Consider the following 25,629-nt stretch of genomic DNA (forward strand, 5'->3'; position numbering starts at 1 on the left):
AACTTTCTTGCTCAGCTGTCCCACTTGTCCTTCCAAATTCCTAATGGAGGACCTTGTTCATTCATGAAACTTTGAGTGGTTTTAATTAGATCAGAGACCATGGTTGCTAAGTCAGAGGGGTTCTGCTTAGGATTCTCTGTCTGTTGCTGAGAAGATGATGGAAAAGGTTTGCCATTGTTAAACCTGTTTCTTCCACCATTATTATTGAAACCTTGTTGAGGTCTCTCTTGATTCTTCCATGAGAGATTTGGTGATTTCTCCATGAAGAATTATAGGTGTTACCATAGGGTTCTCCTAGGTAATTCACCTCTTCCATTGAAGGGTTCTCAGGATCATAAGCTTCTTCCTCAGATGAAGCCTCCTTAGTACTGCTTGGTGCATTTTTCATTCCAGACAGACTTTGAGAAATCAAATTGACTTGTTGAGTCAATATCTTGTTCTGAGCCAATATGGCATTCAGAGCATCAATCTCAAGAACTCCTTTCTTCTGACTTGTCCCATTGTTCACAGGATTCCTTTCAGAAGTGTACATGAATTGGTTATTTGCAACCATTTCAATTAGCTCTTGAGCCTCTGTAGGCGTCTTCTTCAGATGAAGAGATCCTCCAGCAGAGCTATCCAAAGACATCTTGGACAGTTCAGAGAGACCATCATAGAAAATACCTATGATGCTCCATTCAGAAAGCATGTCAGAAGGACATCTTCTGATCAATTGTTTGTATCTTTCCCAAGCTTCATAGAGGGATTCTCCATCCTTCTGTCTGAAGGTTTGGACTTCCACTCTAAGCTTACTCCATCTTTGGGGTGGAAAGAACTTTGCCAAGAAGGCATTGACTAGCTTTTCCCAAGAGTCCAGGCTTTCTTTAGGTTGAGAGTCCAACCATATTCTAGCTCTGTCTCTTACAGCAAAAGGGAATAGCATCAGTCTATAGACCTCAGGGTCAACCCCATTAGTCTTGACTGTGTCACAGATTTGCAAGAATTCAGCTAAGAACTGATGAGGATCTTCCATTGGAAGTCCATGGAACTTGCAATTCTGTTGCATTAGAGAAACTAATTGAGGCTTAAGCTCAAAGTTGTTTGCTCCAATGGCAGGGATAGAGATGCTTCTCCCATAAAAATCAGGAGTAGGTGCAGTAAAGTCACCCAGCACCTTCCTTGCATTGTTTGCATTATTGTTGTTTTTGGCTGCCATGTCTTCTTCTTCCTTGAAGAATTCGGTCAGGTCCTCTAAAGAGAGTTGTGCTTTGGCTTCTCTTAGCTTTCTCTTCAAGGTCCTTTCGGGTTCAGGGTCAGCTTCAACAAGAATGCCTTTGTCCTTGCTCCTGCTCATATGAAAGAGAAGATAACAAGAAAATGTGGAATCCTCTATGTCACAGTATAGAGATTCCTTGAGGTGTCAGAGGAAAAGAGAAATAGAAAGAAGAAGGAGAAGAAGAATTCGAACTTTACTTAGATAAGGTTCGAATTGTGCATTGAGAAGGAGTGGTACTCCATAAATAGAAGGATGTGAGAAGGAGGGAAGAAGATTTTCGAAAATTAATTAAAATATTTTGAAAACATTTTTGAAAAACATTAATTGATTTTCGAAAATAAAAGTGGAAAAGAAATCAAGTGATTTTTGAAAAAGATTTTTAAATTAGAAATCAAAAAGATTTGATTGAAAACTATTTTGAAAAAGATGTAGTTGAGGAGATATGATTGGTTTTAAAAAGATGTGATTGAAAAAGATATGATTTGAAAACAATTTTAAAAAGATTTGATTTTAAAAATTAATGACTTGCCTAACAGAAAAGATATGATTCAAACATTAACCTTTCTCAACAGAAAAGGCAACAAATATGAGATGTTCAATCAAATCATTAATTGTTAGTAAGTATCTTTGAAAAAAGGAAAGAAATTGATTTTGAAAACATTTGATTGAAAAGATATGATTTGAAAAAGATTTGATTTTGAAAAACTTTGAAAACTAAAAAAAATTTGATTTGAAAAAAAAATCTTCCCCCTAGCACCATCCTGGCGTTAAACGCCCAGAATGGTATCCATTCTGGCGTTTAACGCCCAAAATGCACCCTTTTTGGGCGTTAAACGCCCAACCAGGTACCCTGGCTGGCGTTTAAACGCCAGTCAGCCTTCTTCACTGGGCATTTTTGAATGCCCAGCTTTTCTGTAAAATTCCTCTGCAGTATGTTCTGATCTTCAATTCTTTGTATTATTGACTTGAAAAGACACAAATAAAAAATATTTTTGGATTTTTTTAATAATCAAAATGCAACAAGAATCAAATAACAATGCATGCAAGACACCAAACTTAGCAGTTCATATACTACTGACACTAATGAGAATGCATATGAGACACATAAACTTTCAAGTCAAAAGAATTCAAAGATCAGAGTAAGAAATCATCAAGAATTACTTGAAGATCCTTAAGACACATGAATGAATGCATGCAATTGACACCAAACTTAAGATGAGACACTAGACTCAAGCAAGCAACATCAAATATTTTGGTTTTTATGGTTTTCTAAATTTTTTGTGTTTTTCGAAAATTAAGTGAAAACATCAAAATTCTTAATGAGAATTCCAGGAATCAGTGCAATGCTAGTCTAAGACTCCGGTCCAGGAATTAGACATGACTTCACAGCCAGCCAAGCTTTCAAAGAAAGCTTCGGTCCAAAACACTAGACATGGCCAAAGGCCAGCCAAGCCTTAGCAAATCACTGCTCCAAAAGCAAGATTAACAAGCTCTTGTGATGATAAGTTGAAACCTCGGTCCAATGAGATTAGACATGGCTTCTCAGCCAGCCAGATTTCAGCAAATCATCATGAAACTCTAGAATTCATCTTCAAGAATTTCGAAAAAAAAATAAATGCCTAATCTAAGCAACAAAATGAACCGTCAGTTGTCCATACACAAGAACAATCCCCGGCAACGGCGCCAAAAACTTGGTGAAGTTGCCGGATCAAAACATGGCACTGTTATTGCAGGGAACAAATGCGAAACTGTAGTTAGGACATTTAATTCCCCGGCAACGGCGCCAAAAACTTGGTGCACGAAGTTGTGATCAATACTTTTACACAGAACAATCCCCGGTAATGGCTCCAAAGACTTGGTGCTCAATACCATGGCATAAACACAACTTCGCACAACTAACCAGCAAGTGCACAGGGTCGTCCAAGTAATAAACCTTACGCGAGTAAGGGTCGATCCCACGGAGATTGGTGGTATGAAGCAAGCTATGGTCATCTTGTAAATCTCAGTCAGGCAGACTCAAATGGGTATAGTGATGAACGAAAATAACATAAAAGATAAAGATAGGGATACTTATGTATATCATTGGTGTAAGAGCTTCAGACAAGTGCATGAAGATGCCTTCCCTTCCGTCTCTCTGCTTTCCTACTGTCTCCATCCAATCCTTCTTACTCCTTTCCATGGCAAGCTTGTGTAGGGTTTCACCGTTGTCAGTGGCTACCTCCCATCCTCGCAGTGAAAGCTAATGCACGCACTCTGTCACAGTGTGGCCAATCACCGTGTGGTTCCCTCCCCTACCGGAATAGAATCACTCTTTTGCGTCTGTCACTAACGCCCAGTAGGTTACAGGTTTGAAGCACGTCACAGTCATTCAATCATTGAATCCTACTCAGAATACCACAGACAAGGTTAGACCTTCGGATTCTCTTGAATGCCGCATCAGTTCTTGCCTATACCACGAAGATTCCGATTAAAGAATCCAAGAGATATTCACCAAGCCTCGAATGCTTGTAGAACAAGAATGGTTGTCAGTCACCTTGTTCATAGGTGAGAATGATGATGAGTGTCAATCATCACCTTCATCAAGTTGAAGAACAAGTGATATCTTGGTAAAGAACAAGTGGAATTGAATAGAAGAACAATAGTAATTGCATTAATACTCGAGGTACAGCAGAGCTCCACACCTTAATCTATGGTGTGTAGAAACTCCACCGTTGAAAATACATAAGAACAAGGTCTAGGCATGGCCGAATGGCCAGCCTCCCAAATGATCTAAGATAGCATAAAATTAGAAGATAGCTACCAAGATGTGTACAAAATACAATAGTAAAAGGTCCTACTTATATAAAACTAGTAGCCTAGGGTGTACAGAGATGAGTAAATGACATAAAAATCCACTTCCGGGCCCACTTGGTGTGTGCTTGGGCTGAGCAATGAAGCATTTTCGTGGAGAGACTTGTCTTGGAGTTAAACGCCAGCTTTTATGCCAGTTTGGGCGTTTAACTCCCATTTAGGTGCCAGTTCCGGCGTTTAACGCTGGAATTTCTGTAGGTGACTTTGAACGCCGGTTTGGGCCATCAAATCTTGGGCAAAGTATGGACTATCATATATTTCTAGAAAGCCCAGGATGTCTACTTTCCAACGCCGTTGAGAGCGCGTCAATTGGGCTTCTGTAGCTCCAGAAAATCCACTTCGAGTGCAGGGAGGTCAGAATCTAACAGCATCTGCAGTCCTTTTCAGTCTCTGAATCAGATTTTTGCTCAGGTCCCTCAATTTCAGCCAGAAAATACCTGAAATCACAGAAAAACACACAAACTCATAGTAAAGTCCAGAAAAGTGAATTTTAACTAAAAACTAATAAAAATATACTAAAAAACTAACTAGATCATACTAAAAACATACTAAAAACAATGCCAAAAAGCATACAAATTATCCGCTCATCACAACACCAAACTTAATTTGTTGCTTGTCCCCAAGCAACTAAAGATCAAATAAGATAAAAAGAAGAGAATATGCAATGAACTCCAAAAACATCTATGAAGATCAGTATTAATTAGATGAGCGGGGCTTTTAGCTTTTTGCCTCTGAATAGTTTTGTCATCTCACTTTCTCCTTTGAAACTCAGAATGATTGGCTTCTTTAGGAACTCAGAATCCAGATAGTGTTATTGATTCTCTTAGTTAAGTATGATGATTCTTGAACACAGCTACTTATTGAGTCTTGGCTGTGGCCCAAAGCACTCTGTCTTCCAGTATTACCACCGGATACATACATGCCACAGACATATAATTGGGTGAACCTTTTCAGATGTGACTCAGCTTTGCTAAAGTCCCCAATTAGAGGTGTCCAGGGTTCTTAAGCACACTCTTATGCCTGGATCACAACTCTTTTTCTTTCTTCTTCTTTTTCTCTTTTTTTTTTTCTTTTCGGTTTTTTTTTTTTTTCGTTTGCTTCCTTCTTCTCTTTTTTTTTGTATTCACTGCTTTTTCTTGCTTCAAGAATCATTTTATGATTTTTCAGATCCTCAGTAACATGTCTCCTTTTTCATCATTCTTTCAAGAGCCAACATTCATGAACCACAAATTCAAAGACATATGCACTGTTCAAGCATACATTCAGAGAACAAAAGTGTTGCCACCACATCAAAATAATTAAACTTGTTATAAATTCAGAATTCATGCAATTCTTTTTCCTTTTCAATAAGCACGTTTTTATTTTAAGAAAGGTGATGGATTCATAGGACATTCATAACTTTAAGGCATAGACACTAAGACACTAATGATCATAAGACACAAACATGGATAAACATAAGCACTAAAATTCGAAAAACAGAAGAATAAAGAACAAGGAAATCAAGGAACGGGTCCACCTTAGTGATGGCGGCTCTTCCTTCCTCTTGAAGGTCCTATGGAGTGCTTGAGCTCCTCAATGTCTCTTCCTTGCCTTTGTTGCTCCTCTCTCATGATTCTTTGATCTTCTCTATTTCATGGAGGAGAATGGAGTGTTCTTGATGCTCCACCCTTAGTTGTCCCATGTTGGAACTCAATTCTCCCAGGGAGGTGTTTAGTTGCTCCCAATAGTTTTGTGGAGGGAAGTGCATCCCTTGAGGCATCTCAGGGATCTCATGATGAGAGGGGTCTCTTGTGTGCTCCATCCTTTTCTTGGTAATGGGCTTGTCCTCATCAATGGTGATGTCTCCCTCTATGTCAACTCCAACTGAATAACAGAGGTGACAAATGAGGTGAGGAAAGGCTAACCTTGCAAGGTAGAGGACTTATCCGCCACCTTGTAGAGTTCTTGGGCTATGACCTCATGAACTTCCACTTCTTCTCCAATCATGATGCTATGGATCATGATGGCCCGGTCTAAAGTAACTTCGGACCGGTTGCTAGTGGGAATGATTGAGCGTTGGATAAACTCCAACCATCCTCTAGCCACGGGTTTGAGGTCATGCCTTCTTAGTTGGACCGGCTTGCCTCTTGAATCTCTCTTCCATTGTGCGCCCTCTTCACATATGGTTGTGAGGACTTGGTCTAACCTTTGATCAAAGTTGACCCTTCTTGTGTAAGGATGTTCATCTCCTTGCATCATAGGCAAGTTGAACGCCACCCTCACACTTTCCGGACTAAAATCCAAGTATTTCCCCCGAACCATAGTAAGATAATTCTTTGGATCCGGGTTCATACATTGATCATGGCTCTTGGTGATCCATGCATTGGCATAGAACTCTTGAACCATCAAGATTCCAACTTGTTGAATGGGGTTGGTAAGTACTTCCCAACCTCTTCTTTGGATCTCATGGCGGATCTCTGGATATTCGCCCTTTTTGAGTGAAAAGGGGACCTCGGGGATCACCTTCTTCAAGGCCACAACTTCATAGAAGTGGTCTTGATGCACCCTTGAGATGAACCTATCCATCTCCCATGACTCGGAGGTGGAAGCTTTTGCCTTCCCTTTCCACTTTCTAGAGGTTTCTCCGGCCTTGGATGCCATAATGGTTATGAAAAAGCAATGCTTTTACCACACTAAACTTAAAATGTTTGCTCGTCCTCGAGCAAAAGAAGAAAGAAGAGAGTAGAAGAAGAAGAAATGAGGAAGAGGGAGATGGTGGTGTATTCGGCCAAAGAGGGGAGAAGTGGTGTATTGGTTGTGTGAAAATGAAGGAGTGAAGAAGGGTATTTATAGGAGAGAGGGGAGATGGGGTTCGGCCATATTGGGTGGGTTTGGGAGGGAAAGTGGTTTGAATTTGAAGGGTGAGGTTGGTGGGGTTTTATGAAGGATGGATGTGAGTGGTGAAGAGAAAGATGGGATTTGATAGGTGAAGGGTTTTTGGGGAAGAGGTATGTTGAGGTGATTGGTGAATGGGGGAAGAAGAGAGAGAGTGGTGGTGGGGGTCCTGTGGGGTCCACAGATCCTGTGGTGTCAAGGAAAAGTCATCCCTGCACCAAATGTTGCTCAAAATCACGTTTTGAGCCATTTCTGGCGTTAAACGCCGGGCTGGTGCCCATTCCTGGCGTTTAACGCCAGGTTCTTGCCCTTTTCTGGCGTTTAACGCCAGTCTGGTGCCCCTTTCTGGCGTTAAACGCCCAGAATGGTGCCAGACTGGGCGTTAAACGCCCAACTGCTAGGCTTACTGGCGTTTGAACGCCAGCAGCTTCTTCCTCCAGGGTGTGCTTTTTCTTCCTGTTTTTCATTTTGTTTTGCTTTTTCAATGGATTTTGTGACTTCTTATGATCATCAACCTACAAAAAACATAAAATAACAAAAGAAACTATATAAATTATAATCATTGGGTTGCCTCCCAACAAGCGCTTCTTTAATGTCAGTAGCTTGACAGAGGGCTCTCATGGAGCCTCACAGATACTCAGAGCAATGTTGGAACCTCCCAACACCAAACTTAGAGTTTGAATGTGGGGGTTCAACACCAAACTTAGAGTTTGGTTGTGGCCTCCCAACACCAAACTTAGAGTTTGACTGTGGGGGCTCTTCTTGACTCTGATTTGAGAGAAGCTCTTCATGCTTCATCTCTATGGTGACAGAGGGATATCCTTGAGCCTTAAACACAAAGGATTCTTCATTCACTTGAATGATCAGTTCACCTCCATCAACATCAATCACAGCCTTTGCTGTGGCTAGGAAGGGTCTGCCAAGGATGATGGTTTCATCCATGCACTTCCCAGTCTCTAGGACTATGAAATCAGCAGGAATGTAGTGGTCTTCAACCTTTACCAAAACATTCTCTACAAGTCCATGAGCTTGTTTTCTTGAGTTGTCTGCCATCTCTAATGAGATTCTTGCAGCTTGTACCTCAAAGATCCCTAGCTTCTCCATTACTGAGAGAGGCATGAGGTTTACACTTGACCCTAAGTCACAGAGCCTTCTTGAAGGTCATGGTGCCTATGGTGCAAGGTATGGAAAACTTCCCAGGATCTTGTCTCTTTTGAGGTAATTTCTGCCTAGACAAGTTATCCAGTTCTTTGGTGAGCAAAGGAGGTTCATCCTCCCAAGTCTCATTTCCAAATAACTTGTCATTTAGCTTCATGATTGCTCCAAGGTACTTAGCAACTTGCTCTTCAGTGACATACTCATCCTCTTCAGAGGAAGAATACTCATCAGAGCTCATGAAAGGCAAAAGTAAGTCCAATGGAATCTCTATGGTCTCATGTTGAGTCTCAGATTCCCATGGTTCCTCATTGGGGAACTCATTGGAGGCTAGTGCACGCCCACTGAGGTCTTCCTCAGTGGCGTTCACTTCCTCCCCTTCCTCTCCAAATTCGGCCATATTGATGGCTTTGCACTCTCCTTTTGGATTTTCTTCTGTGTTGCTTGGAAGAGTACTTGGAGGGAGTTCAGTAACTTTCTTGCTCAGCTGTCCCACTTGTCCTTCCAAATTTCTAATGGAGGACCTTGTTTCATTCATGAAACTTTGAGTGGTTTTAATTAGATCAGAGACCATGGTTGCTAAGTCAGAGGGGTTCTGCTTAGGATTCTCTGTCTGTTGCTGAGAAGATGATGGAAAAGGTTTGCCATTGTTAAACCTGTTTCTTCCACCATTATTATTGAAACCTTGTTGAGGTCTCTCTTGATTCTTCCATGAGAGATTTGGGTGATTTCTCCATGAAGAATTATAGGTGTTACCATAGGGTTCTCCTAGGTAATTCACCTCTTCCATTGAAGGGTTCTCAGGATCATAAGCTTCTTCCTCAGATGAAGCCTCCTTAGTACTGCTTGGTGCATTTTGCATTCCAGACAGACTTTGAGAAATCAAATTGACTTGTTGAGTCAATATCTTGTTCTGAGCCAATATGGCATTCAGAGCATCAATCTCAAGAACTCCTTTCTTCTGACTTGTCCCATTGTTCATAGGATTCCTTTCAGAAGTGTACATGAATTGGTTATTTGCAACCATTTCAATTAGCTCTTGAGCCTCTGTAGGCGTCTTCTTCAGATGAAGAGATCCTCCAGCAGAGCTATCCAAAGACATCTTGGACAGTTCAGAGAGACCATCATAGAAAATACCTATGATGCTCCATTCAGAAAGCATGTCAGAAGGACATCTTCTGATCAATTGTTTGTATCTTTCCCAAGCTTCATAGAGGGATTCTCCATCCTTCTGTCTGAAGGTTTGGACTTCCACTCTAAGCTTACTCCATCTTTGGGGTGGAAGGAACTTTGCCAAGAAGGCATTGACTAGCTTTTCCCAAGAGTCCAGGCTTTCTTTAGGTTGAGAGTCCAACCATATTCTAGCTCTGTCTCTTACAGCAAAAGGGAATAGCATCAGTCTATAGACCTCAGGGTCAACCCCATTAGTCTTGACTGTGTCACAGATTTGCAAGAATTCAGCTAAGAACTGATGAGGATCTTCCATTGGAAGTCCATGGAACTTGCAATTCTGTTGCATTAGAGAAACTAATTGAGGCTTAAGCTCAAAGTTGTTTGCTCCAATGGCAGGGATAGAGATGCTTCTCCCATAAAAATCAGGAGTAGGTGCAGTAAAGTCACCCAGCACCTTCCTTGCATTGTTTGCATTATTGTTGTTTTCGGCTGCCATGTCTTCTTCTTCCTTGAAGAATTCGGTCAGGTCCTCTAAAGAGAGTTGTGCTTTGGCTTCTCTTAGCTTTCTCTTCAAGGTCCTTTCGGGTTCAGGGTCAGCTTCAACAAGAATGCCTTTGTCCTTGCTCCTGCTCATATGAAAGAGAAGAGAACAAGAAAATGTGGAATCCTCTATGTCACAGTATAGGGATTCCTTGAGGTGTCAGAGGAAAAGAGAAATAGAAAGAAGAAGGAGAAGAAGAATTCGAACTTTACTTAGATAAGGTTCGAATTGTGCATTGAGAAGGAGTGGTACTCCATAAATAGAAGGATGTGAGAAGGAGGGAAGAAGATTTTCGAAATTAATTAAAATATTTTGAAAACATTTTGAAAAACATTAATTGATTTTCGAAAATAAAGTGGAAAAGAAATCAAGTGATTTTTGAAAAAGATTTTTAAATTAGAAATCAAAAAGATTTGATTGAAAACTATTTTGAAAAAGATGTAGTTGAGGAGATATGATTGGTTTTAAAAAGATGTGATTGAAAAGATATGATTTGAAAACAATTTTAAAAAGATTTGATTTTAAAAATTAATGACTTGCCTAACAAGAAAAGATATGATTCAAACATTAAACCTTTCTCAACAGAAAAGGCAACAAATATGAGATGTTCAATCAAATCATTAATTGTTAGTAAGTATCTTTGAAAAAAGGAAAGAAATTGATTTTGAAAACATTTGATTGAAAAGATATGATTTGAAAAAGATTTGATTTTGAAAAACTTTGAAAACTAAAAAAAAAATTTGATTTGAAAAACAAAATCTTCCCCCTAGCACCATCCTAGCGTTAAACGCCCAGAATGGTATCCATTCTGGCGTTTAACGCCCAAAATGCACCCTTTTTGGGCGTTAAACGCCCAACCAGGTACCCTGGCTGGCGTTTAAACGCCAGTCTGCCTTCTTCACTGGGCATTTTTGAATGCCCAGCTTTTTCTGTAAAATTCCTCTGCAGTATGTTCTGAATCTTCAATTCTTTGTATTATTGACTTGAAAAGACACAAATAAAAAATATTTTTGGATTTTTTAATAATCAAAATGCAACAAGAATCAAATAACAATGCATGCAAGACACCAAACTTAGCAGTTCATATACTACTGACACTAATGAGAATGCATATGAGACACATAAACTTTCAAGTCAAAAGAATTCAAAGATCAGAGTAAGAAATCATCAAGAATTACTTGAAGATCCTTAAGACACATGAATGAATGCATGCAATTGACACCAAACTTAAGATGAGACACTAGACTCAAGCAAGCAACATCAAATATTTTTGGTTTTTATGGTTTTCTAAATTTTTTTTTGTGTTTTTCGAAAATTAAGTGAAAACATCAAAATTCTTAATGAGAATTCCAGGAATCAGTGCAATGCTAGTCTAAGACTCCGGTCCAGGAATTAGACATGGCTTCACAGCCAGCCAAGCTTTCAAAGAAAGCTTCGGTCCAAAACACTAGACATGGCCAAAGGCCAGCCAAGCCTTAGCAAATCACTGCTCCAAAAGCAAGATTAACAAGCTCTTGTGATGATAAGTTGAAACCTCGGTCCAATGAGATTAGACATGGCTTCTCAGCCAGCCAGATTTCAGCAAATCATCATGAAACTCTAGAATTCATCTTCAAGAATTTCGAAAAAAAATAAATGCCTAATCTAAGCAACAATATGAACCGTCAGTTGTCCATACACAAGAACAATCCCCGGCAACGGCGCCAAAAACTTGGTGAAGTTGCCGGATCAAAACATGGCACTGTTATTGCAGGGAACAAATGCGAAACTGTAGTTAGGACATTTAATTCCCCGGCAACGGCGCCAAAAACTTGGTGCACGAAATTGTGATCAATACTTTTCAAAACATAAACAATCCCTAGTAATGGCTCCAAAGACTTGGTGCTCAATACCATGGCATAAACACAACTTCGCACAACTAACCAGCAAGTGCACTGGGTCGTCCAAGTAATAAACCTTACGCGAGTAAGGGTCGATCCCACGGAGATTGGTGGTATGAAGCAAGCTATGGTCATCTTGTAAATCTCAGTCAGGCAGACTCAAATGGGTATAGTGATGAACGAAAATAACATAAAAGATAAAGATAGGGATACTTATGTATATCATTGGCGTAAGAGCTTCAGACAAGTGCATGAAGATGCCTTCCCTTCCGTCTCTCTGCTTTCCTAATGTCTCCATCCAATCCTTCTTACTCCTTTCCATGGCAAGCTCGTATAGGGTTTCACCGTTGTCAGTGGCTACCTCCCATCCTCGCAGTGAAAGCTAATGCACGCACTCTGTCACAGTGTGGCCAATCACCGGTGTGGTTCCCTCCCCTACCGGAATAGAATCACTCTTTTGCGTCTGTCACTAACGCCCAGTAGGTTACAGGTTTGAAGCACGTCACAGTCATTCAATCATTGAATCCTACTCAGAATACCACAGACAAGGTTAGACCTTCCGGATTCTCTTGAATGCCGCCATCAGTTCTTGCCTATACCACGAAGACTCCGATTAAAGAATCCAAGAGATATTCACCAAGCCTCGAATGCTTGTAGAACAAGAATGGTTGTCAGTCACCTTGTTCATAGGTGAGAATGATGATGAGTGTCAATCATCACCTTCATCAAGTTGAAGAACAAGTGATATCTTGGTAAAAGAACAAGTGGAATTGAATAGAAGAACAATAGTAATTGCATTAATACTCGAGGTACAGCAGAGCTCCACCTTAATCTATGGTGTGTAGAAACTCCACCGTTGAAAATACATAAGAACAAGGTCTAGGCATGGCCGAATGGCCAGCCTCCCAAATGATCTAAGATAGCATAAAATTAGAAGATAGCTACCCAGATGTGTCAATACAATAGTAAAAGGTCCTACTTATAGAAAACTAGTAGCCTAGGTGTACAGAGATGAGTAAATGACATAAAAATCCACTTCCGGGCCCACTTGGTGTGTGCTTGGGCTGAGCAAATGAAGCATTTTCGTGTAGAGACTCCTCTTGGAGTTAAACGCCAGCTTTGGTGCCAGTTTGGGCGTTTAACTCCCATTTAGGTGCCAGTTCCGGCGTTTAACGCTGGAATTTCTGTAGGTGACTTTGAACGCCGGTTTGGGCCATCAAATCTTTGGCAAAGTATGGACTATCATATATTGCTGGAAAGCCCAGGATGTCTACTTTCCAACGCCGTTGAGAGCGCGCCAATTGGGCTTCTGTAGCTCCAGAAAATCCACTTCGAGTGCAGGGAGGTCAGAATCCAACAGCATCTGCAGTCCTTTTCAGTCTCTGAATCAGATTTTTGCTCAGGTCCCTCAATTTCAGCCAAAAAATACCTGAAATCACAGAAAAACACACAAACTCATAGTAAAGTCCAGAAAAGTGAATTTTAACTAAAAACTAATAGAAATATACTAAAAACTAACTAGATCATACTAAAAACATACTAAAAACAATGCCAAAAAGCATACAAATTATCCGCTCATCAAGTTGCTTGATCCATCAATCCCTGTGGGATCGACCTCACTCTAAGTGAGTTATTACTACTTGATGCGACCCGGTACACTTGCCGGTTGGATTTGTGTGTTGGAAAATTCGTTTTCCGCAAAAAAACACCATCAACTTGGTTACCAAATCATCCCAATTGTTGATGCTGTCTCTTGGAAAAGATTCCAACCATTGAGTGGCCTTGTCCTTGAAAGAAAATGGGAATAGCAATAGCTTGTAGCTGTCAGGAGGCACACCATTAGTTTTGACAGTGTTACAAATCCTCAAGAAAGTTGATAGGTGTTGGTTCGGGTCTTCAAGTGGTCCTCCACCAAAAGAGCAATTGTTTTGAACCAAAGTGATGAGTTGTGGCTTTAGTTCAAAATTGTTTGCATTGACATTTGGAGCTAAGATGCTGCTTCCACAATGTCTAGGATTTGCAAAGGTATAGGAGGCCAAAACTCTCCTCTGGGGTGGGTTGTTATTGTTGTTGTCTGCTCCACCAAGTGGATTGGTTGAATGTTCCTCCATATCTTGGAATTCTTCTTCGGATTCCTCTTCTCCAACAATATTTTTCCCTCTTTCAGCTCTTCTTAAACTCCTAAGAGTTCTTTCGTCTTGTTCATGAAAGGTGGGTGTGGTTCTCCTTGTACCTGACATACAAGCATAACATAAGAAACGCACAAACTAGTGATACTTCAATCTACTGCTAGAATGAAGTTTTAGTTAGCTTAAGCAAAAATTCAAACAGTTAGTGGGTTAATCAAAAATTAAAGAAAAAGTGCTTGATCTAGATCTCCACTTCACTTAATCATTGTCAATCTAATCAATCCCCGGCAACGGCGCCAAAAGCTTGATGTGCGGAAAACGATCCGACACAAAACTCACCGGCAAGTGCACCGGGTCGCATCAAGTAATAATAACTCACGGGAGTGAGGTCGATCCCACAGGGATTGAAGGATTGAGCAATTTTAGTTTAGTGGTTGATTTAGTCAAGCGAATCAAGATTTGGTTGAGTGATTTGTGATTTGCAGAATTTAAATTGCATAGAAAGTAAGGGGAATGGGTAAATTGCATGAAATTAAAGAGAACTGAAATTTAAAGTGCTGAATCTTAAAGTGCAAGAAATTAAATGGCAGAAACTTAGAACGCAAGAAATGTAAATTGCAGAATCTTAAAGTGCAAGAAGTGTAAATAGCTTGAATTGTAAAGGGAATTGGGAATTGGATTTGCAGAAATTAAACAAGGAAAAGTAAATTGCAACAAATAGAGAAGTAGAAGATGACTTGGATTGAATCGGATCTTAAAACAGAAATGTAAATGAGATTGAAAAGCATTAAATAGGGAATGTAAAATTGGAATTCAGATCTCAGGACCCAAGAGACTAGATAACCAAGTCTAGATCTCAATGCCTTCCTAGATCCAACAAAAACAATTGCAAAGGAAATGAGGAATTGTAAATTGCAAAGAAAGTAGAAGAAGAAGCAATTAACAGAAACGGAAATTCATTATGCAGTAAAATGAAACAGATAGATCTGAGGATGAGATTGAAACAGAATTCCTTCAATTCTCCAACCCAAGATCCAAGCTAATGCAATTGAAATTGAAAGCAAGAAAACTGAGAGGAAGGGAATTCAATTCTCCTTCCCCGAGACTTAGAAACACAAAATCACTCAACACCAAAAGCTCTCCGAAACTCTCTATGAAAACTAAAGGGAAAGCTCCCCGAAAAACTTAAATCCTATGCTATTTATACACTTTCTTCAAATGGTCTTCAAGCCTTGAATTGGGCCTTTGCTCTTGATGGAATTGGGTTGAAAAAGGCCTTGGTTGATTGCTCTTGGAGTTGGAGAAAGAACCAAAGTGAACCGGGTTTGGAATCATGAAAGCTTGAGTAAAAGTTTGAGTAAAAGTTTGAGGCAAACTTTTACTCAAACTTTTTACACCAGATGGCTTATCTTGCTGCTACCAACGTTTGGGCCAAAGTTTGGGGTCAAACTTTTGCTCAAACGTTGGCTCCCCCTTGCACACTCATGGCGCCAACATTTGCCAAAAAGTTTGAGGCAAACGTTGGCGCAAACTTTTGCTCTCCAGGGTGTGTTGTTCATGGCGCCAACGTTTGCCAAAAAGTTTGAGGCAAACGTTGGCGCAAACTTTTGCTCTCCAGGGTGTGTTTTGTGATGCCAACGTTTGCCAAAAAGTTTGAGGCAAATGTTGGCTCAAACTTTTCTCCCAAAAGTTTGCGCAAAAGTTTGAGGCAAACTTTTGGTCAAGCTTTTTGCTCCCTGGTTCATTTCACTTATTCCAAAAGTTTGAGCTAAAGTTTGAGGCAAACTTTTGCTCAAACTTTTTGTCCTCTCTTCCTCCTAGCCATTCCTTCTTGCTTCAACCTTTCTCCAAGCTTTCTTCTCCTATCATTAATCAACCAAACACATCAAAGCTATGCTCAAAATCATGAGATATTCATTCTTTCATAATATGTGACAATTATAGCATAAAACCTCATGAAATTGCATTAATTCATCTATGGTTGATTAAATCAAAGGAAACATGAAAATCTACCCCATTGGCTTGCTTATGGCTCAAGAAAGTGCATAATTCAATTGAAAACAAAAGAAAAAGGCTAGTGAAACTAGGCTAAGATGACTTGTCATCACAACACCAAACTTAAAACTTGCTTGTCCCCAAGCAAGAAAGGACTTATTGAGAAGAAAGAATGAAATGGAAGAGGATGTTCATGCTAGCAGAGTATTATTGGTAGTTCATGGGATTTTATGTGGGTATGCAAACACTCACTTCTTATTGACTCTTAAGCCTAGAAAGTCTCCTTCAAGCTTCAAGTAACATACTGCTATGACCTCTCATTATTCCTTTATCCTTGGCTATTATTTTGTTCATAAGCTTTATTTGAGTGTCATGTGTAGCAAGTTCATTTTCTTTTCTTTATACTTGACACATTATTCACTATAGACACTTGGCTCACATTCCTTCTTAAAACATTGATGCCCAGCACCTCTTTGGGTTACTAGATGTCTTGTAGTTAAGTTGCTCTTGATAGTGGTTGCTTTCTATTATTATTCCCTGGTTGCTTTCTATTATTACTCCTGCGCCACTTCCCGTTTTGTTTGAAGACCCATCCACATACAGATTCCACTCTATGGGGGCCTCTAGGGCATCTGTGAACTCAGCGATAAAATCGGCAAGGTATTGTGATTTGATGGCGGTTCGAGCTTCATATTGGAGGTCGAATTCTGACAGCTCGACTGCCCATTGTAGGATTCTGCCTGCTAAATCTATTTTCTGTAGTATTCCTTTTAAGGGCTGATTATTTCGAACTTTAATGGTGTGAGCCTGGAAGTAGGGGCAGAGTCGCCGAGATGTTAAGACGAGAGTGTAGGCAAATTTTTCTATTTTCTAATAAATTCAGCTCGGATCCCTGTAGTGCTTTGCTAATGAAGTAAATGGGTTGTTACCCGTTTTCGCTTTCTCGAACCAGCGCTGATGCTACTGCTTTATCCCCTACTGCAAGATATAGTTTGAGTGGTTCTCCTTCTTGAGGTCGGGATAGGATAGGTGGCTGTCCTAAGAACTTCTTAAAGTCTTGGAACGCTTGTTCGCATTCTGTAGTCCATTCAAACTGTTTTCCTTTTCTTAAAGTAGCATAGAAGGGGAGAGATCTTATTGCGGCTTGATGAGCGGATAATTTATACGCTTTTTGGCATTGTTTTTAGTATGTTTTTAGTACGATCTAGTTAGTTTTTAGTATATTTTTATTAGTTTTTAGTTAAAATTCACTTTTCTAGACTTTACTATGAGTTTTTGTGTTTTTCTGTGATTTTAGGTATTTTCTGGCTAAAATTGAGGGACCTGAGCAAAAATCTGATTCAGAGACTAAAAATGACTGCAGATGCTGTTGGATTCTGACCTCCCTGCACTCGAAGTGGATTTTCTGGAGCTACAGAAGCCCAATTGGCGCGCTCTCAACGGCGTTGGAAAGTAGACATCCTGGGCTTTCCAGAAATATATGATAGTTCATACTTTGCCCAAGATTTGATGGCCCAAACCGGCGTTCAAAGTCACCTTTAGAATTCCCAGCGTTAAACGCCGGGACTGGCACCAAAGTGGGAGTTAAACGCCCAAACTGGCACAAAAGCTGGCGTTTAACTCCAAGAAGAGTCTCTATACGAAAATGCTTCAATGCTCAGCCCAAGCACACACCAAGTGGGCCCGAAAGTGGATTTTTATGTCATTTACTCATCTCTGTACACCCTAGGCTACTAGTTCTCTATATATAGGACATTTTACTATTGTATTTTCATCTTCTGATCTTTGGAATCTTTTGATCTTTAGATCTTTTGATCACTTTGGGAGGCTGGCCATTCGGCCATGCCTAGACCTTGTTCTTATGTATTTTCAACGGTGGAGTTTCTACACACCATAGATTAAGGTGTGGAGCTCTGCTGTACCTCGAGTATTAATGCAATTACTATTGTTCTTCTATTCAATTCCGCTTGTTCTCATTCCAAGATATCACTTGTTCTTCAACTTGATGAATGTGATGATCCGTGACACTCATCATCATTCTCACCTATGAACGTGTGCCTGACAACCACCTCCGTTCTACCTTAGATTGGGTGGATATCTCTTGGATTCTTTAACCGGAATCTTCGTGGTATAAGCTAGAACTGATGGCGGTATTCAAGAGAATCCGGAAGGTCTAAACCTTGTCTGTGGTATTCTGAGTAGGATTCAATGATTGAATGACTGTGACGAGCTTCAAACTCCTGAGGGCGGGGCGTTAGTGACAGACGCAAAAGAATCACTGGATTCTATTCCGGCCTGATTGAGAACCGACAGATGGATAGCCGTGCCGTGACAGGGTGCGTTGAACATTTCCACTGAGAGGATGGGAGGTAGCCACTGACAACGGTGAAACCCTTGCATACAGCTTGCCATGGAAAGGAGTAAGAAGGATTGGATGAAGACAGTAGGAAAGCAGAGAGACGGAAGGGACAAAGCATCTCCATTCGCTTATCTGAAATTCTCACCAATGGAATACATAAGTATCTCTATCTTTATCTTTATGTTTTATTCATATATCATCCATAACCATTTGAGTCTGCCTGACTGAGATTTACAAGGTGACAATAGCTTGCTTCATACCAACAATCTCCGTGGGATCGACCCTTACTCGCGTAAGGTTTATTACTTGGACGACCCAGTGCACTTGCTGGTTAGTTGTGCGGAGTTGTGATAAAGAGTTGAGATTGCAATGAGCGTACCATGTTGATGGCGCCATTGATGATCACAATTTCATGCACCAAGTTTTTGGCGCCGTTGCCGGGGATTATTTCGAGTATGGACAACTGACGGTTCATCTTGTTGCTTAGATTAGGTATTTTTCAGAGTTCTTAAGAACGAATTCTAGTGTTTCAAGGTGATGTTCTTATCATCACCAAAGCTGATTGATTCTCATCAATTTAGCTCTTGAATGTAATGTCCTGCTGAAGCTTGGCTAGCCATGTCTAATTCCTTTAGACTAAAGCTTTAGATTAACATTGCATGATTCCTGGAATTCTCATTAAGAATTTTGATACCTTTATTTTCTTTTCCACTTAATTTTCAAAAAATCCAAAAAAATTCACAAAATCATAAAAAACCAAAAAAATATTGTATGTTTCTTGTTGAGTCTAGTGTCTCATTTTAAGTTTGGTGTCAATTGCATGTTTCTGTTCTTCTTGCATTTTTTGAATTCATGCATGTGTCTTCATTAATCTTCAAGATGTTCTTGATGACTTCCTTGTTCTGATCTTTGAATTCTCTTGACTTGAGTGTTTTGTTGTTTCTCATGTGCATTCTCATGTTGTTAGTGTCCGTAGTATACAAACTGCTAAGTTTGGTGTCTTGCATGCAATGTTATTTGATTTTAGTTGCATTTTGATTATTCCTCATTATTAAAATTCCAAAAATATTTTTAATTTGTGTCCTTTCAAGTCAATAATACAGAGAATTGAAGATTCAGAACATACAGCAGAGGAATTATACAGAAAAAGCTGGGCGTTCAAAACGCCCAGTGAGGATGGCAAACTGGCGTTTAAACGCCAGCCAGAGTGCCTGGCTGGGCGTTTAACGCCCAAAAGGGTAGTGCTTTGGGCGTTAAACGCCAGAATGTGCACCATTCTGGGCGTTTAACGCCAGGATGGCACAAGAGGGAAGATTTTGTTTTCAAATCAATTTTTTTCAAAGTTTTCAAAGTTTTTCAAAATCAAATCTTTTCCAAATCATATCTTCTCAATCAAATCTTTTTCAAAATCAATTTCTTTCCTTTTTCAAAGATACTTGCTAACAATTAATGATTTGATTGAACATTTCAAGTATGTTGCCTTTTCTGTTGAGAAAGGTTTAATGTTTGAATCATATCTTTTCTTGTTAGGCAAGTCATTAATTTTTAAAATCAAATCTTTTTAAAATTGTTTTCAAATCATATCTTTTCAATCATATCTTTTTAAAACCATAATTTTTCGAACATATCTTTTTAATCATATCTTTTTCAAAATAGTTTTCAATCATATCTTTTTAAATTCTAATTTCAAAATCTTTTTCAAAAATTACTTGATTTCTTTCCCACTTTTGGTTTTCGAAAATCAATTAAAGTTTTTCAAAATATTTTTAAAATCTTTTTAATTTAATTTTCGAAATTTCTTCCCCTCTTCTCGCATCCTTCTATTTATGGAGTACCACTCCTCCTCAATGCACAATTCGAACTCTATATCACTAAGTTCGAATTCTTCTACCTCTTCCTTCTATTTTTCTTTTCCTCTGACACCTCAAGGAATCTCTATACTGTGACATAGAGGATTCCACATTTTCTTGTTCTCTTCTCTTTTATATGAGCAAGAGCAAAGACAAAAGCATTCTTGTTGAGGTTGACCCTGAACCTGAAAGGACCTTGAAGCGAAAGCTAAGAGAAGCTAAGGCACAACTCTCTGTAAAGGACCTAACAGAAATCTTCAAAGAAGAAGAACCCATGGCAGCCGAAAACAACAACAATGCCAACAATGCAAGGAAGGTGCTGGGTGACTTTACTGCACCTACTCCCGACTTATATGGGAGAAGCATCTCTATCCCTGCCATTGGAGCAAACAACTTTGAGCTTAAGCCTCAATTAGTTTCTCTAATGCAACAGAATTGCAAGTTCCATGGACTACCAATGGAAGATCCTCATCAGTTTTTAGCTGAATTCTTGCAAATCTGTGACACTGTCAAGACTAATGGGGTTGACCCTGAGGTCTATAGACTTATGCTATTCCCTTTTGCGGTAAGAGACAGAGCTAGGATATGGTTGGACTCACAACCTAAAGAAAGCCTGAACTCTTGGGAAAAGCTAGTCAATGCCTTCTTGGCAAAGTTCTTTCCACCTCAAAAATTAAGTAAGCTTATAGTGGAAGTCCAAACCTTCAGACAGAAGAAAGGTGAATCCCTCTATGAAGCTTGGGAAAGATACCAACAATTGATCAGAAAGTGCCCCTCTGACATGCTTTCTGAATGGAGCATCATAGGTATCTTCTATGATGGTCTGTCTGAACTGTCCAAGATGTCTTTGGATAGCTCTGCTGGAGGATCTCTTCATTTGAAGAAGACGCCTGCAGAAGCTCAAGAGCTAATTGAAATGGTTGCAAATAACCAATTCATGTACACTTCTGAGAGGAATCCTGTGAACAATGGGACAAATCAGAAGAAAGGAGTTCTTGAGATTGATACTCTGAATGCCATACTAGCTCAGAACAAAATATTGACTCAGCAAGTCAATTTGATTTCTCAAAGTCTGTCTGGAATGCAAAATGCACCAAGCAGTACTAAGGATGCTTCATCTGAAGAAGAAGCTTATGATCCTGAGAACCCTTCAATGGAAGAGGTGAATTACATGGGAGAACCCTATGGAAACACCTATAATTTTTCATGGAGAAATCATCTAAATCTCTCATGGAAGGATCAACAGAGACCTCAACAAGGTTTCAACAACAATAATAGTGGAAGAAACAGGTTTAGCAATGGCAAGCCTTTTCCATCATCTTCTCAGTAACAGACAGAGAATTCTAAGCAGAGCCACTCTGACTTAGCAACTATGGTCTCTGATCTAATCAAAACCACTCAAAGTTTTATGACTGAAACAAGGTCCTCCATTAGGAATTTGGAGGCACAAGTGGGACAGCTGAGCAAGAAAATTACTGAACTCCCTCCTAGTACTCTTCCAAGCAATACAGAAGAAAATCCAAAAGGAGAGTGCAAGGCCATCAACATGGCCGAATGTGGAGAGGAGGAAGAGGCAGTGAACGCCACTGAGGAAGACCTCAATGGACGTCCACTGGCCTCCACTGAGTTCCCCAATGAGGAACCATGGGAATCTGAGGCTCAAAATGAGACCATAGAGATTCCATTGGACTTACTTCTGCCTTTCATGAGCTCTGATGAGTATTCCTCCTCTAAAGAGGATGCGTATGTCACTGAAGAGCAAGTTGCTAAATACCTTGGAGCAATCATGAAGCTAAATGACAAGTTATTTGGAAATGAGACTTGGGAGGATGAACCCCCTTTGCTCACCAAAAAACTGGATGACTTGTCTAGGCAGAAATTACCTCAAAAGAGATAAGATCCTGGGAAGTTTTCAATACCTTGTACTATAGGCACCATGACCTTCAAGAAGGCTCTGTGTGACTTAGGGTCAAGTGTAAACCTCATGCCTCTCTCTGTAATGGAGAAGCTAGGGATCTCTGAGGTACAAGCTACAAGAATCTCACTAGAGATGGCAGACAATTAAAAGAAACAAGCCTATGGACTTGTAGAGAATGTTCTGGTAAAAGTTGAAGACCATTACATCCCTACTGATTTCATAGTCCTAGAGACTGGGAAGTGCATGGATGAATCCATCATCCTTGGCAGACCCTTCCTAGCCACAGCAAAGGTTGTGATTGATGTTGATAGAGGTGACCTGATCATTCAAGTGAATGAGGAATCCTTTGTGTTTAAGGCTCAAGGATATCCATCTGTCACCATGGAGAGGAAGCATGAAGAGCTTTTCTCAAAACAGAGTCAAACAGAGCCCCCACAGTCAAACTCTAAGTTTGGTGTTGGGAGGCCACAACCAAACTCTGAGTTTGGTGTTGAACCCCCACATTCAAACTCTAAGTTTGGTGTTGGGAGGTTCCAACATTGCTCTGAGCATTTGTGAGGCTCCATGAGAGCCCTCTGTCAAGCTACTGACATTAAAGAAGCGCTTGTTGGGAGGTAACCCAATGTTATATTTTATCTATTTACCTTTGTTATTTTATGTTTTCTATAGGTTGATGATCATGAGAAGTCACAAAATCAATTGAAAAAGCAAAAACAGAATGAAAAACAGGAAGAAAAACAGCACACCCTGGAGGAAGAACCTACTGGCATTTAAACGCCAGTAAGACTAGCAGATGGGCGTTTAACGCCCAGTCTGGCACCATTCTGGGCGTTTAACGCCAGAAAGGGGCACCAGACTGGCGTTAAACGCCAGATATGGGCAAGCACTTGGCGTTAAACGCCAGAAATGGGCACCAGCCCGGCGTTTAACGCCAGAATTGGCTCAAAACGCATTTTTGCATACCATTTGGTGCAGGGATGACTTTTCCTTGACACCTCAGGATCTGTGGACCCCACAAGATGCCCACCTACCCCACCACCCTCTCTCTTCTTCTTCACCCATTCACCAATCACCTCAACACCTCTTCCCCAAAAAACCCTTCACCTATCAAATCCCATCTTTCTCTTTACCACTCACATCAATCCTTCATAAAACCCCACCTACCTCACCATTCAAATTCAAACCACTTTCCCTCCCAAACCCACCCATAATGGCCGAACCCTACCCCTCCCTTCACCCCTATATAAACCCATCTTCACTCCTTTATTTTCACACACCCTAAACACTACTTCTTCCCCCTTTTGGCCGAACCACACAACCTCCTCCATCTCCTCCATTTTCTTCTTCTTCTCCTCTATTCTTTCTTCTTTTGCTCGAGGACGAGCAAACCTTTTAAGTTTGGTGTGGTAAAAGCATTGCTTTTTGTTTTTCCATAACCATTTATGGCATCCAAGGCCGGAGAAACCTCTAGAAAGAGGAAAGGGAAGGCAAAAGCTTCCACCTCCGAGTCATGGGAGATGGAGAGATTCATCTCAAAGGTGCATCAAGACCACTTCTATGAAGTTGTGGCCTTGAAGAAGGTGATCCCCGAGGTCCCTTTCAAACTCAAAAAGAGTGAATATCTGGAGATCCGACATGAGATTCGAAGAAGAGGTTGGGAAGTTCTTACCAACCCCATTCAACAAGTCGGAATCTTAATGGTTCAAGAGTTCTATGCCAATGCATGGATCACCAAGAGCCATGATCAAAGTGTGAACCCAAACCCAAAGAATTGGCTTACAATGGTTCGGGGGAAATACTTAGATTTTAGTCCGTAAAATGTGAGGTTGGCATTCAACTTGCCCATAATGCAAGGAGATGAACATCCTTACACAAGAAGGGTCAACTTTGATCAAAGGTTGGACCAAGTCCTCACTGACATTTGTGAAGAGGGCGCCCAATGGAAGACAGACTCAAGAGGGAAGCCGGTTCAATTAAGAAGGCATGACCTCAAGCCCGTGGCTAGAGGATGGTTGGAGTTTATCCAACGCTCAATCATTCCCACTAGCAACCGGTCTGAAGTTACTCTAGACCGGGCCATCATGATCCATAGCATCATGATTGGAGAAGAAGTAGAAGTTCATGAGGTTATAGCCCAAGAACTCTATAAGGTGGCGGACAAGTCCTCTACCTTGGCAAGGTTAGCCTTTCCTCATCTTATTTGTCACCTCTGTTATTCAGTTGGAGTTGACATAGAAGGAGACATCCTCATTGATGAGGACAAGCCCATCACTAAGAAAAGGATGGAGCAAACAAGAGACCCCTCTCATCATGAGATCCCTGAGATGCCTCAAGGGATGCACTTTCCTCCACAAGACTATTGGGAGCAAATTAACACCTCCCTAGGAGAATTGAGTTCCAACATGGGACAACTAAGGGTGGAGCACCAAGAACATTCCATCCTCCTCCATGAAATTAGAGAAGATCAAAGAATCATGAGAGAGGAGCAACAAAGACAGGGAAGAGACATTGAGGAGCTCAAGCACTCCATAAGATCTTCAAGAGGAAGGACAAGCCGCCATCACTGAGGTGGACCCGTTCTTTAATCTCCTTGTTCTTTATTTTCTTGTTTTTCGAGTTTTCATGCTTATGTTTATCCATGTTTGTGTCTTATGATTATTAGTGTCTTAGTGTCTATGCCTTAAAGTTATGAATGTCCTATGAATCCATCACCTTTCTTAAATAAACAATGTTCTTAATTGAAAAAGAGAAGAATTGCATGAATTTTGAATTTTATAACAGATTAATTATTTTGATGCGGTGGCAACACTTTTGTTTTCTGAATGTATGCTTAAACAGTGCATATGTCTTTTGAATTTGTGGTTCATGAATGTTGGCTCTTGAAAGAATGATGAAAAAGGAGACATGTTACTGAGGATCTGAAAAATCATAAAAATGATTCTTGAAGCAAGAAAAAGCAGTAAATACAAAAAAAAAGGAGAAGGAGAAAAACGAAAAAAAAAAGAAAAAAAGAAAAAAAAGAAAGAAATAAAGTTGTGATCCAAGGCAAAAAGAGTGTGCTTAAGAACCCTGGACACCTCTAATTAGGGACTCTAGCAAAGCTGAGTCACAATCTAAAAGGGTTCAACCAATTATGTGTCTGTGGCATGTATGTATCCGGTGGTAATACTGGAAGACAGAGTGCTTTGGGCCACGGCCAAGACTCATAAAGTAGCTGTGTTCAAGAATCATCATACTTAACTAGGAGAATCAATAACACTATCCGGATTCTGAGTTCCTAAAGAAGCCAATCATTCTGAATTTCAAAGGATAGAGTGAGATGCCAAAACTGTTCAGAGGCAAAAAGCTAAAAGCCCCGCTCATCTAATTAATACTGATCTTCATAGATGTTTTTGGAATTCATTGCATATTCTCTTCTTTTTATCTTTTTTGATTTTCAGTTGCTTGGGGACAAGCAACAATTTAAGTTTGGTGTTATGATGAGCGGATAATTTATACGCTTTTTGGCATTGTTTTTAGTATGTTTTTAGTACGATCTAGTTAGTTTTTACTATATTTTTATTAGTTTTTAGTTAAAATTCACTTTTCTGGACTTTACTATGAGTTTGTGTGTTTTTCTGTGATTTCAGGTATTTTCTGGCTGAAATTGA

General features: G+C 40.1%; 2 non-coding genes across 2 annotated transcripts; both read left to right on the forward strand.

The window, feature by feature from the left end:
* Window positions 1-682: 682 nt before the first annotated feature.
* On the forward strand, window positions 683-790 carry LOC130958284 (small nucleolar RNA R71). Its single transcript, XR_009077414.1, has one exon. It is a non-coding gene; the product is annotated as a small nucleolar RNA R71 (small nucleolar RNA).
* Window positions 791-9,290: 8,500 nt separating this feature from the next.
* On the forward strand, window positions 9,291-9,398 carry LOC130958285 (small nucleolar RNA R71). Its single transcript, XR_009077415.1, has one exon. It is a non-coding gene; the product is annotated as a small nucleolar RNA R71 (small nucleolar RNA).
* Window positions 9,399-25,629: the final 16,231 nt, after the last annotated feature.

The sequence above is a fragment of the Arachis stenosperma genome, chromosome 10 (genome assembly GCF_014773155.1).
Source record: "Arachis stenosperma cultivar V10309 chromosome 10, arast.V10309.gnm1.PFL2, whole genome shotgun sequence".
NCBI lineage: Eukaryota > Viridiplantae > Streptophyta > Magnoliopsida > Fabales > Fabaceae > Arachis > Arachis stenosperma.